Below are 14,527 nucleotides of genomic sequence, written 5' to 3' on the forward strand. Positions count from 1 at the left end.
CACTTTGATTATGCATTTATAGCATGTTAGAAAGAGGCTAGAGAAAACAAGAATATGAACATCTACAATGAATTCAATAGGAGTTATTCACTGAAATGTTCCATCTTCATAATTAAAAACTACCACTCAATCCCACCAAATTCTGTTTATGAATTAGATGAGAATTTTCCTATTTAAATGAATACATCCATCTCTCAACATATGTCCTATGGGGATATAATCCTCCTATGGCTCAGTAACTCCAGATGTACCTTATTAGGCCCCCCAAAATGATTAATTCTACCACAGGACATGGAGAATAAAGCTTTTTAAAAAATCATTAAAGGCAAATCCCTGAATCCAAAGGCAACACACATCTTTGCAAGGAGAAAAAGCAGCTTGCTCTGCACCTAGACAATACCAAAGGAAAAGATCTCCTGCACTATAAGCTAGACAGTGTGACACTGGCTGCTGGTAGCAGATGGGCCCACAGGATTCATGTAGCAGATGGATACTGAAACTGGGACAGCTGAAGGAAGGTTCTCCAGGATCATCATTAGGGGAAAGACATACAGTGGAATGGGAGAGGCAGCACTCTTTAACCCAGACAAAGGCTTCAATGGGTAAAAATGATTCCTGAAAACTAATGGGTATAAGTCAGGTTGATTATTTATTGGCAGGGCCAATCTCAAAATAGAAGAGAGATTCCCACTCAATGTGGTTCTAAATGAATTCCAGCAGGAGACATGAAAGGGTAGATGAAATCTAGTCAGGGAAGGGCATTATCAGTGTGTTCTGGTCCCAAAAGTTCATCTGGTTCTCCTTCATGAAATACAAAGTTTCAGCAAAGCTTTCTGTTTCTCCAAACAGAGACAGCAACAGATCAAGAACTCAGTGCCTCTTATGGGTCTTTCCACCAGTGAAAGCAAATGGGAGTATCTGAGATCCACAAGTACTTAAGATAATTCCCATAGCTACAATGCAGCCTGTCCATAAAAAAATTTCCCTGGGTTTCCCTTTTTGAAAATCAGAGCCCTGGAGAGAAAAGCAGGCACTATTTAACATGTCCCAGGGAGGACTGATTGTAAGAAAAAACCATATGACCACAATCAGGCAGGAACTGAATGGAGACCCAGCTGAAGACTCCATTTGAAGGTCTTAAAAGTTCAGCTGGGGAAGCAATTTCTCCTTAGACAAGAGAGCCTGAAAGTTTTTTTTAATTATTATTAATTCCAAATATTACATCTAACAAATGCAGCCATGCAACAAGACAAATAAAAAATGAAACAAAAACAATAAAAAACCTGAGCTCCTCAAAACAGGGTTAGAAGTACACTGAGCCAGAAGCTAAGAAACCACACCAAACTCCTTTGATTGAGTTTTAATTCTAACCCCCACATTTCCTAACTGTGTAACATTTTAAGAACTGAATAACTTAAAACCCACTGATATCTGGCTCCAAATAAAGCTGTTCTCATCCTATGTCTTTGGTTGTAATTTTGCTACTCTCTAGAAAAACATCTTTTCATACTTGTCTTTAAGAGGATGATATACATAAAATACAATAGGAATACATATGCTCCAAATCTGTGCCAAGACTGAGACAGAAAAGGAAATTAGGTTTTATTGTATTTGTATTACCCACTCCTCTGTTAAATTCCTCACATTTCTGACATAAAAATCATTTAATGTTTCCTTGAAAAGTTCTTTCAGATTCTCCTATGAAACTATCAATGTTAAAAAAAAATAAAGTACCACAAATGAACAGTTAACAAATTGCACAATGGAGGTTTTCCCCAGTCTTCACTGTCAAACACAATGGACCCTTGGCCAGTCATTAACCCCAGGAATGGTTTTACTTCTTTTACTTCTGATTTAGTTAAACCTTTATCTGTTCTTAGATATCCTTGACCAACATTAGAGTAACTTGAGATTGTTTCTGCATGCATTTGCCATCTATGTAAAATTCATTAAATATGTACCAAAAAGAATTAGCCTCCCTTTTCTCAAAGCTGTATTAGCCATCACAGCTAAAGATACTAAGACATTCCTAGTAGCCCTTGAACCAGGAACCCTATATAGTTTCTCCATTAAACTATAGCACAGAGGAGTGGGTAATGCATAGGAGTTATGCCTGCACTATCCTCCACGCTCCTTTCAGCCTTCACCAAGCTGTCAGCAGTATGATACACTGTGTGACACCCTCTGACCCCAGCTGACTTTGCTCTACACCAGACTCAGTCTCTTCTTTTCTGTCCCAGTTCTTTTCTTCTCTCTTAAGCCCTCTCCTTCCATGTGTTCCTTTTGGCCCCCTCCTCTCTCTTAAACCTTCTCCTTCCATTTGTTCCTTGAAGGGAGTGACTGTCACTCAGTTCATGCTGAGGCTTAGTACAGACCTATGATGTGGGTAGGAAAATGGCTCTGACTAATGCTGACATTTGCTTAGGTTTTGCTGGGACTTTGGGTTTTGCTTAGACTTCTCCTACAATGTCACCACTCAGTTACCACTTAAAATTCAAAGATGTTGTCTGCCTCAGGTAAGTATAAAATATCCTGAGTGACTACAAATGTAAATGACATAATCAGAGTTAGTAACTAATGGCTTTGAGGTATAACCATTAATGACAAAACATTGATTTCCAACCCACAGAGTTGCAACACAGGTAGATGCGTGTCTATACATAGAAGCTTTAGGATCTTTTCTTTAAAATAAGAACTCATTTTACCGAAATTAAGGTACTCTATTTTTCTAATTTTGAAAATCCCCATTAGCTAAAGAAATCAAATCATTGGAATTTATCATAGTCCTTGGTGTTTTAACGAGTCATTCATGGCCAAACTGACTCTGCATAGTGAGCCTTGTCATCACACAAAGCTGAGGAAGTGAGAATTTCACCCTATTCATAAACTGGCCTGTCATAGTTTTTTATACCTTCTTCAATGAAGTGCATATGAAAACTAGATTTATAAAAATAAATCCCTATTGAAAGAAAACTTTTAGACTCTATCTATCTGTAGCATTGCAAAGTGCTTCTGCTCTGGCCACACCACTGCCTAAAGTAGCTGATGAAGATGATCCATGATGGTCATTGTATTATTTACCATTTTTATTCTTCTTATTCTTATTCTTATTTTAGGATTGTTTACTGTTTTAATAGTAAATCCTGGTTCATTTATCCTTTTTCCTTTTACATATTCCAGGGTTGTTCTTGACCTGCCTTCATTGTCATTTTGACTATGTCCACAGAGTTTGATAACAGGTTTTCCTTGGTATGTAATTCTATAAATGTGAATGGAATTGTTGCTGGAATAGAGACATGACCATTGACTTTGGCAACATGAAAATAATTTGTGACCTTGACAAGAGTAGTTGTAATGGAGTAAAAGGAACAGAAGCTCAATTATAGTAAATAAAGGAGAAAACAGAAAGGAGCGGGGCATCTGGGTGGCTCAGTCGGTTAAGCATACAACTTCAGCTGAAGTCATGATCTCACAGCTCCTGAGTTCAAGCCCCGTGTCAGGCTCTGTGTTGACAGCTCAGAGCCTGGAGCCTGCTTTGGATTCTGTCTCCCTCTCTCTCTGCCCCTTCCCCCCACTTGACCTCTGTCTCTCCCTCAGAACTAAGTAAACATTAAAAAAAAGAAGAAGGGAGATCCAGGGGAAGATGGTGGCATAGGAGGGCACTGGGCTCACCTCGTCCTGCTGATCACTTAGATTCCACCCACATCTGCCTAAATAACCCAGAAAAACACCAGAAGACTAGCATAACGGACTCTCTGGAGCCAAGCATAGATGAGAGGTCCACAGAAGAGGGTAGGAAGGGTGCAGAGGCGGTGCGCACTACAGGGACTGGCAGGATGGCACCAGGGTGGTGGAGGGGCAGCCCGCCCCGTAAGGCAGAGCCCCCGAGTCTGGCTTGCAAAAGCCGAGGGGTGGGATTCCGTGAGTTCTGACACCCAGCGGGACTTAACATCTGGAATATTAAAAGTCAACAGCTCTGCTCTCAGACAGCGGGGAGGGTGAGCGGACACCTCTGCTTTCAGAGAGCAAGGAGGGAGAGTGGTTGAGTCCCAGAAGACACATCTCAGCTCCATGGGGAACAAAGGTGCTGGTAAGAGCCACCTCCCTCTCCCACCCCCCCAGCTGAAGTTCCAAAAGGAACCAGTTCCTGTCACCAAATTTGCTCACACGTGCAAACCTCCAACACTGTGCTTCTGTGGATTCATCCCTCCAACAGGCCTGCCTCCCTCCCGGTGCTGCAGGGCCCCTCCCACAGAGGACCACCTAGGGCAAAGCGAGCTAAGCCTGCCCCTCTCGCCCCTGTGCACATTGTGGATCCACCCTGGCTAATATGCCTTTGGCCAGATTCCATCAAAGCAACACCACAAGCCTGGCAGTGTGCAAGTAGCCCAGACAGGGGCCACACCACTCCACAGTGAGGCCTGCCCCTGGGAGAGGGGAAGATAATGTACACACCAGTCTGACTATGGTCCCAGTGCTGGGCTGGGGACAGACATCAGGTCTGACTGCAGCCCCGCCACCAACACAAGTTCTCCAGACAGCACAGGGGAAGTGCCCTGCAGTTCCACGCCACCCCAGGGACTATCCAAAATGACGAAATGGAAGAATTCTCCTCAAAAGAAAGTCCAGGAAGTAGCGTCAGCTAACGAATTGATCAAAAACGATTTAAGCAATATAACAGAACAGGGATTTATAATAATAGTCATAAAATTAATCGCTGGGCTTGAAAAAATATAGAGGACAGCAGAGAATCTATTGCTATGGAGATCAAGGAACTAAGAAATAGTCATGAGGAGCTAAAAAATGTTATAAATGAGGTGCAAAATAAAATGGAGGCAGCCATAGCATAGATTGAAGAGGCAGAGGAGAGAATAGCTGAATTAGAAGATAAAATTATGGAAAAAGACGAAACTGAGAAAAACAGAGATAAAAACCCAGGAGTATGACAGGAGAATTAGAGAACTAAGTGATGCAATCAAACGTAACAATATCCGTATAATAGGAATTCCAGAAGAGGAAGAGAGAGAGAAAGGGGCTGAAGGTGTACTTGAACAAATCATAGCTGAGAACTCCCCTGATCTGGGGAAGGAAAAAGGCACTGAAATCCAAGAGGCACAGAGAACTCCCTTCAGACATAACTTGAATCGATCTTCTGCATGACATATCATAGTGAAACCGGCAAAATACAAGGATAAAGAGAAAATTCTGAAAGCAGCTAGGGATAACACGCTCTAACATATGAAGGGAAACCCATAAGACTAGCGGCAGACCTATCTACTGAAACTTGGCACACCAGAAAGGAATGGCAGGAAATCTTCAATGTGATGAGCAGGAAAAATATGGAGCCAAGAATTCTTTATCCAGCAAGTCTGTCAGAATAGAAGGAGAGATAAAGGTCTTCCCAAACAAACAAAAACTGAAGGAATTCGTCACCACTAAACCAGCCCTAGAAGAGATCCTAAGGGGGATTCTCTGAGTGAAATGTTGCAAGGACCAAAAAGTACCAGAGACATTACTACAAGCATGAAACCTACAGACTTCACAATGACTCTAAACCCATATCTTTCAATAATAACACTAAATGTAACTGGACTCAATGCGCCAACCAAAAGACATAGGCATCAGAATGGATAAAAAAACAAGACCCATCTATCTGCTGTCTACAAGAGACTCATTTTAGACCTGAGGACACCTTCAGATTGAAAGTGAGGGGATGGAGAACTATCTATCATGCTACTGGAAGTCAAAAGAAAGCTGGAGTAGCCATACTTATATCAGACAAACTAGACTTTAAATTAAAGGCTGTAACAAGAGATGAAGAAGGGCATTATATACCAATTACAGGGGCTATCCGTCAGGAAGAGCTAACAATTATAAATGTCTATGTGCTGAATATGGGAGCCCCCAAATATATAAAACAATTACTCATAAACATAAACAACCTTACCGATAAGAATGTGGTAATTGCAGGGGACCTTAATACTCCACTTACAACAATGGATAGATCATCTAGACACAGGATCAATAAAGAAACAAGGTACCTGAATGATACATTGGATCAGATGGACTTGACAGATATATTTAGAACTCTGCATCCCAAAGCAACAGAATATGCTTTCTTCTCGAGTGCACATGGAACATTCTCCAAGATAGATCACATACTGGGTCACAAAACAGCCCTTCATAAGTATAAAAGAATTAAGATCATACCATGCACACTTTCAGACCACAATGCTATGAAACTTAAAATCAACCACAGGAAAAAGTCTAGAAAACCTCCAAAAGCATGGAGGTTAAAGAACACCCTACGAGGGGCGCCTGGGTGGCGCAGTCGGTTAAGCGTCCGACTTCAGCCAGGTCACGATCTCGCGGTCCGTGAGTTCGAGCCCCGCGTCAGGCTCTGGGCTGATGGCTCGGAGCCTGGAGCCTGTTTCCGATTCTGTGTCTCCCTCTCTCTCTGCCCCTCCCCCGTTCATGCTCTGTCTCTCTCTGTCCCAAAAATAAATAAAAAAAAAAAAAAACGTTGGAAAGAACACCCTACGAAAGAATGAATGGGTCAAACAGGAAATTAGAGAAGAAATTAAAAAATATATGGAAACAAATGAAAATGAAAATACAACAATCCAAACGCTTTGGGATGCAGTGAAGGCAGTCCTGAGAGGAAAATACATTGCAATCCAGGCCTATCTCAAGAAACAAGAAAAATCCCAAATACAAAATCTAACAGCACACCTAAAGGAAATAGAAGCAGAACAGCAAAGACACCCCAAACCCAGCAGAAAAAAGATAAATAATGAAGATCAGAGCAGAAATAAACAATATAGAATCTAAAAAAACTGTAGAGGAGATCAATGAAATCAAGAGTTGGTTTTTTGAAAAAATAAACAAAACTGATAAACCTCTAGCCAGGCTTCTCAAAAAGAAAAGGCAGATGACCCAAATAGATAATATCATGAATGAAAATGGAATTATTAAAACCAACCCCTCAGATATACAAGCAATTAGCAGGGAGTACTATGAAAAATTATTTGCCAACAAACTGGACAACCTGGAAGAAATGGACAAATTCCTAAACACCCACACACTTCCAAAACTCAAACAGGAAGAAACAGAAAACTAGAACAGACCCACAACAGGTGAAAAAATTGGATCAGTTATCAAAAATCTCCCAACAAATAAGAGTCCAGGACCAGATGGCTTCCCTGGGGAATTCTACCAGACATATAAAGCAGAGATAATACCTATCTTTCTCAAGCTGTTCCAAAAAATAGAAAGGGAAGGAAAACTTCCAGACTCATTCTATGAAGCCAGCATTACTTTGATTCCTAAAGCAGACAGAGACCCAAAAAAAGAGAACTACAGGCCAATATCCCTGATGAATATGGATGCAAAAATTCTCAATAAGATACTAGCAAATCGAATTCAACAGCATATAAAAAGAATTATTCACCATGATCAAATGGGATTCATTCCTGGGCTGCAGGGTGGTTCAACCTTCTCAAATCAATCAATGTGATACATCACATTAATAAAAGGAAAGATAAGAACCATATGATCCTGTCAATCGATGCAGAAAAAGCATTTGGCAAAATTCAGCATCCTTCCTTAATAAAAACCCTCAAGAAAGTCGGGATAGAAGGAACATACTTAAACATCATAAAAGCCACTTATGAAAAGCCCACAGCTAATATCATCCTCAATGGGGAAAAACTGAGAGCTTTCCCCCTAAGATCAGGAACATGACAGGGATGTCCACTCTCACCGCTGTTGTTTAACATAGTATTGGAAGTGCTAGCATCAGCAATTAGACAACCAAAGGAAATCAAAGGCATCAAAATTAGCAAAGATGAAGTCAAGCTTTCACTTTTTGCAGACAACATGATACTATGCATGGAAAACCCGACAGACTCCACCAAAAGTCTGCTAGAACTGATACATGAATTCAGCAAAGTTGCAGGTTACAAAATCAATGTACAGAAATCAGTTGCATTCTTATACACTAACAATGAAGGAACTGAAAGACAAATAAAGAAATTGATCCCATTCACAATTACACCAAGAATCATAAAATACCTAGGAATAAACCTAACCAAAGATGTAAAATATCTGTATGCTGAAAACTATAGAAAGTTTATGAAGGAAATTGAATGAGATATAAAGAAATGGAAAAATATTCCATGCTTACGGATTGGAAGAATAAATATTGTTAAAATGTCAATACTACCCAAAGCTATCTACACATTCAATGCAATCCCAATCAAAATTGCACCAGCATTCTTCTTGAAGCTTGAACAAGCAATCCTAAAATCTGTATGGAACCATAAAAGATCCCAAATAGCCAAAGCAATATTGAAGAAGAAGACCAAAGCGGGAGGCATCACAATCCCAGCCTTTAGCCTCTACTACAAAGCTGTCATCATCAAGACAGTATGGTATCGGCACAAAAACAGACACATAGACCAATGGAATAGAATAGAAACCCCAGAATTAGACCCACAAAAGCATGGCCAACTAATCTTTGACAAAGTAGGAAAGAATATCCAATGGAAAAAAGACAGTCTCTTTAACAAATGGTGCTGGGAGAACTGGACAGCAACATGCAGAAAAATGAAACTAGACCACTTTCTCACACCATTCACAAAAATAAACTCAAAATGGATAAAGAACCTGAAGGTGAGACAGGAAACCATCAAAACCCTAGAGGAGAAAGCAGGAAAAGACCTCTCTGACCTCAGCCGCAGCAATTTATTATTTGACACATCCCCAAAGGCAAGGGAATTAAAAGCAAAAATGAACTACTGGGACCTCGTGAAGATAAAAAGCTTTTGCACAGCAAAGGAAACAACCAACAAAACTAAAAGGCAACCAACGGAATGGGAAAAGATATTTGCAAATGACATATCGGACAAAGGGCTAGTATCCAAAATCTATAAAGAACTCACCAAACTCCACACCCAAAAAACAAATAATCCAGTGAAGAAACGAGCAGAAGACATGAATAGACACTTCTCTAAAGACATCCGGATGGCCAACAGGCACATGAAAAGATACTCAACGTCGCTCCTCATCAGAGAAATACAAATCAAAACCACACTCAGATATCACCTCATGCCAGTCAGAGTGGCCAAAATGAACAAATCAGGAGACTATAGATGCTGGAGAGGATGTGGAGAAACGGGAACCCTCTGGCACTGTTGGTGGGAATGCAAACTGGTGCAGCCACTCTGGAAAACAGTGTGGAGGTTCCTCAAAAAATTAAAAATAGATCTACCCTATGACCCAGCAATAGCCCTACTAGGAATTTACCCAAGGGATACAGGAGTGCTGATGCATAGGGGTACTTGTACTCCAATGTTTATAGCAGCACTTTCAACAATAGCCAAATTATGGAAAGAGCCTAAATGTCCATCAACTGATGAATGGACAAAGAAATTGTGGTTTGTATATACAATGGAATACTATGTGGCAATGAGAAAGAATGAAATATGGCCTTTTGTAGCAACGTGGATGGAAGTGGAGAGTGTTATGTTAAGTGAAATAAGTCAGTTAGAGAAAGACAAATACCATATGTTTTCACTCTTATGTGGATCCTGAGAAACTTAACAGAAGACCATGGGGGAGGGGAAGAAAAAAAAAGGTTAGACAGGGAGGGAGCCAAAACATAAAAGACTCTTAAAAACTGAGGACAAACTGAGGGCTCATGGGGTATGGGAGGGAGGGGAGGGTGGGTGAGGGGTATTGAGGAGGGCACCTGTTGGGATGAGCACTGGGTGTTGTATGGAAACCAATTTGACAATAAATTTCATATTAAATAAATAAATAAATAAATAAATAAATAAATAGAAAGAAAGAAAACAGGAAGGAGAAAAAGAAATACTAGGAGAAATTATGCTTGAATAAGGAGCAAATAAATGAGACCACAGTTAGAAGGGGCTATAAAACAGATTTTTTACAGACAGGATATCCTGAAGCATATTTGCATATACAGATATTTGTTTATATTAATATCCTTAAAAAATACCTACTTTATTGTTTTTTATAAGAAAAAGAAGGAAAAATGAGAAAAGGAGGAGGAGTAGGGTCCAAAACAAATGAGCCTAGGGCCCTTAAATGTGAATTCAAGCCTCTACCTCTAAAGAAACGGGGGAGAGTGGGACTTTAGAAGCTCTTAAAATATTAAGTTGTTCCCACTTTTGCAAAAATGAAATAAAACAAGTATTTGGTGTCTAATCTCAGAAAAAGAACCTCTTCCTCTTACACCGACAAGCTGATCACTCTAGCTTAAAGTCTTATTCTCAGATTTAACACTAGCCATTCCTGAGACATTTATTCCAAAATAATATTGAATTCCTACAGTTCTGAGGCCTCAAATAATTACAGTAGTACTAATAATGGTCCCTAAGAACATTTGGATTTAATAGGGGAAATACGACTGAGACACACAAAATCAAATGGCAACAGAGACAAGAATATAAGGGATGTCACAAGATGGTTTTGAAGCTTTGCTCAAAGCCTCAAAGTTGGAGAGGCTTTGCTCTCCTTGCTGCAGGGTCAGAAAAGCCTCTTTGCAGGTAGGAGTAACATTTGATCTGCATACTGAGGGAGTAGAATTTGACTAAGTGGTAACAATTGTAAATACTGGCATACTGAGTAAAGAGACTAACTGGAACAAGCACATTACAGGGAAACAGACACAGCATGGTGGAGGTGACAAATAAGCCAGCCAGCCAGAATAGGAAGGGCATTTGGCACATAGTGACAGACTGAATCCAATGCAAAACACAATGGTTTCCAGAACATAACCATGGGCAACTTACTGCACATAATATTTAACAAAAGGAGATTCTAGGGTAATAAAGGGAGACTTCAGTTCTAATAGTTTCTAAGTGGTTAAATTTGACACAAATCTCACAGATTTAATATATTTGAAGGCTACATCACTAAATGGTTTCTGCTTGTGTTCTTAAGAAGGTGGTCGTCTGATGAAGCTTTCGTTGCCCCTCTTCTGAGATGGTTCTTGCGTGTGAAGGTTCATATTCTTTAATTATTGACAATTTGAAAAATATTTCATTTGTTTAATATCTCACCATCATTAAGGTCACACAAATTTATTAAGGAATGCTGTCAAATTTGGCAAAACTTTCATTAAGGCTTTTGTCATTGGCGGTGGTGACAGTAGTGGTCCGTGTGTATGTATATGATGCTTGCTATTCTTCATATATAAGCTCTCATACTTGCAAGATTCTCTCATATACTAGCTATTGGTTCTTCTATACATTCCAAATCTTTTTTCTCTTCCATTCTCAATGTACGTCCAGAGCTGAGTACTATAGGACATTATCATACAACCTCTAGCCCTGTCCCTTTGTAATTCAGCACAAGGAGTGGTGAGCATATTCCTGGAAGCTTTTTCTCCACGACAGCTAAATATCTAATCTAGAGTTGAAAATGACTCCAAGCCACTCTAATACCACTCAGTGTGAAAGGAAGTGTGGCAGGGGTGACTATGAGTGGAAGAAGACAACAATGTTAACTAATTAAGGTTAAAATGATAACTATTACAAATTACACAAAATCATATGACCATGTGAACACATACTGAGGGCACTTCTGTGCCTTAAAGAGGGCCCTGCAGAGAAGGACTTAATAGTGTCATATTAACTCCATCTGAGTATCTGCATTTAAGCAGTAAAATGGAAAAAAAATTGAAGGCCATGTGGCTTTCTTTATTCAGCATTCAGAAAGTGATTTCCATTTGTTGAATAGAATACCTGATATTTAAAGAATACAAATTACTAAAACACATGATCCTTAACAATATGGTCAGGACATATATATATGTGAAACAACTAGAGTAACTCCTGATGAATTACAGCTTACTGTGGCCATATTAAGACATGGCAGTGATAAAAGGGTGGGGTGTCCTAAAGTTAGCTGGTAGTGGTGGCAAGGGCAAGGAAATCATCTGTAAGGAGATACAGTATGAATCTACTGTATGAGACATAAGTGTAATCAACCACAGTTGGGACTGGGTCTGAGGACAGAGCTCTGAAAGAAAAAAGGGAGGGGGGGGGGGAATCTGTCAACATGTCAAAATGCATTAAGAATATATGCCATTGTATTCCAGGAGTTACTGTACCCAACTCCTTTTCAAAAGGACAATGTCTCCATTTAATAGGAGTCTGCTGACAAGGCAGCAGAGATTTGCAATCAACATCCAGTTCTATTCTATCAGTTTTTAGTGTAATAGATTTCTTTGTATCGACAGCAGAAAAGCAATGCTGGCATGGGCTGTAAGCCAGACTATGGAAAAAGCCCCATTATGTTGAATTGGATGTTATAATAGTATTTGATAAATTGGTGATTCTATCTGTGGGGCTTGGCACTCTTGGAAACTAGCACTTTTCCATAACGTTTTTTTATTCCTCCACTTTGGAACACTTTTGTCCCTTTTATCACTTGGATGGTGTCAGGAAGATTGTCAAAATTATTGTTTACAATACTGATATCCTCAGAACTGTCTTTATAGATTTTTTTTCCTAAGAGGATTTTGAAATAATACCAGTGCACAGAATTAAAATTGAACAACCATCTCCCAAACCTCCAATAATCAAGTTCTAATGTGATCGTCATTTCATTCCCTACATAACATCCTCTATGACTTATTTAAAGAATGTAATAAAGAAACATAGAAGAAAAATGTGAAATAATTCATGTTGACCATTTGAATATTTATCCTTGAAAACAGCAGAGTTGCCATCATCTCAGGTAGATCTCTTTAATCATATTTTAACAAATGTTTATTGCCTGTCACAAGAACCAATATAGTTTATAGAACCCATTCCTTTTTTTCCCCTTTCTCTTTTAGGATTACAAAGTAAAGCTGAAGTAAATTTAAAGTAGCCCTAAAAAGTTAAAAATATTTATTTTAATTTCAGAGCTGCTTGGGATCTAATAAACAATGTTGAAAGAAAACCATGCCTGAGAAGGGAAGTTAAAAAAAAAAAAAGAATTATTTAAATGAGCACAAAAACCAACCATTTACTTATTAATTACCTTTCAGGAAGAACTATTGAATTTATATGCTAGAACTATTGTCACTAAATATATGGTTTGCTCAAATATTGGAAAGATGCAAAATATAAGAACTCTTTAATTAACAGGTAAATTTGAGCCAATAAGACATCTACAGTAGTCCCCCCTTATCCTTGGGGGTACGTTCCAAGACCCCCAATGGATTTCTGAAACTGCAGATAGTACCAAACTCTATATATACTATGTTTTTTTTCTGTACACACATACTTATGATAAAGTTTAATTTATGAATTAGGCACAGTAAGAGATCACAACAATAAATAATAATGAAATAGAATAATTATAACAATATACTATAATAAGTAATGTGAATGTGGTCTCTCTTTCTTCAAAATATATTATTGTTCCATACTCACCCTTCTTTTTGTGATGATGTGAGATAATAAAATGCCTGAGGTGAATGTGCAGTGAATGATGTAGGCATTGTGACCTAGCATTTGGCTACTGTTGACCTTCAGACTATGTCCAAAGGAGGATCGTCTGCTTCTGGATCACAGTTAACCTCAGGTAACTGAAATGCAGAAAGAAAAAACACAAATAAGGGAGGACTACTGTCCTTTTATGTTCATTTGCATTTAACTAAAGTATATTAGTAATAGAAGATGATCAACTTCAGAAAATTTCTGAACTGTTTAATTTTGTCTGTTAAGAACTAATACCCATTTCATCTGAAACAAAATGTAATCAAACTCCTGCAGACTACAACTTGAACATAGTTTGATTTCCTTTTCCTTGTTTTTCTTATTCTATGCAGTTTACTTACTCCCAAAATACAGAGAAGTCTTCAGGAAAGAAGATTTCTAGAATACCTCCCTACCATATACCTGATAATCACAGATAATACCAGTCAGAGCATTTAAGTAGGTTGTACTTCAGGTCCACATACAATTTATCATCCAAATGAGAATAGTTTTAAAATTAAAAGGGAGTGCTATTGTTAATAATTAGACCAGAGAAACCGGTTAACTGAGATCAGTAGTAATGGTATACACCAAGAATAACCTCCTAACTTAAACTCCCTGATTTGAAATTACACCCCTTCCCCACTATTCCCTAAATCTCTCCTGAAGGGCAGGTCTGACTAAAGGCTTTGCACCCTTGCCCCAGCTGCTTGGACACCAAAGTGGAAGCAAATCAATCAATCTAACAGGCTAGATTGAGCCAATCAGACTGTTCCCTTCCTGAATTTGAACTGAGACACCAGAGGATGATGTACACTGATTAGAAAGGTTATATGTTGAGTCAGTGCTGGATCAGCCCCACAAACCAGCAAAAATTACAAGACAGAAGCAGTACATAAAAGGTCAGGCTGGAGAGGAAAGTCAAAAATAAGAGAGATGAGGCACTATGAGCCCTAGAGAAACCTAACTTTGTAATTCAATCCTCTATATGGCTCAGTTGAGCTTAAAATGTGTACCTCAATTACAAAACT

At 39.0% G+C, this 14,527-nt stretch overlaps 1 long non-coding RNA gene across 5 annotated transcripts in view; it reads right to left on the minus strand.

Moving 5' to 3' along the window:
* Positions 1–14,527, minus strand: part of LOC132667356 (uncharacterized) — a 260,339-nt gene that overhangs the window by 42,370 nt on the left and 203,442 nt on the right. For all 5 annotated transcript variants that reach the window (XR_013555680.2, XR_013555683.2, XR_013555684.2 and 2 more), the window contains one exon: positions 13,452–13,606. This is a non-coding gene — a long non-coding RNA (uncharacterized LOC132667356). The remainder of the gene's footprint in view (positions 1–13,451; positions 13,607–14,527) is intronic.

This window comes from Panthera onca, chromosome B2 (assembly GCF_046562875.1).
Source record: "Panthera onca isolate mPanOnc1 chromosome B2, mPanOnc1 haplotype 2, whole genome shotgun sequence".
Taxonomy (NCBI): Eukaryota; Metazoa; Chordata; class Mammalia; order Carnivora; family Felidae; genus Panthera; species Panthera onca.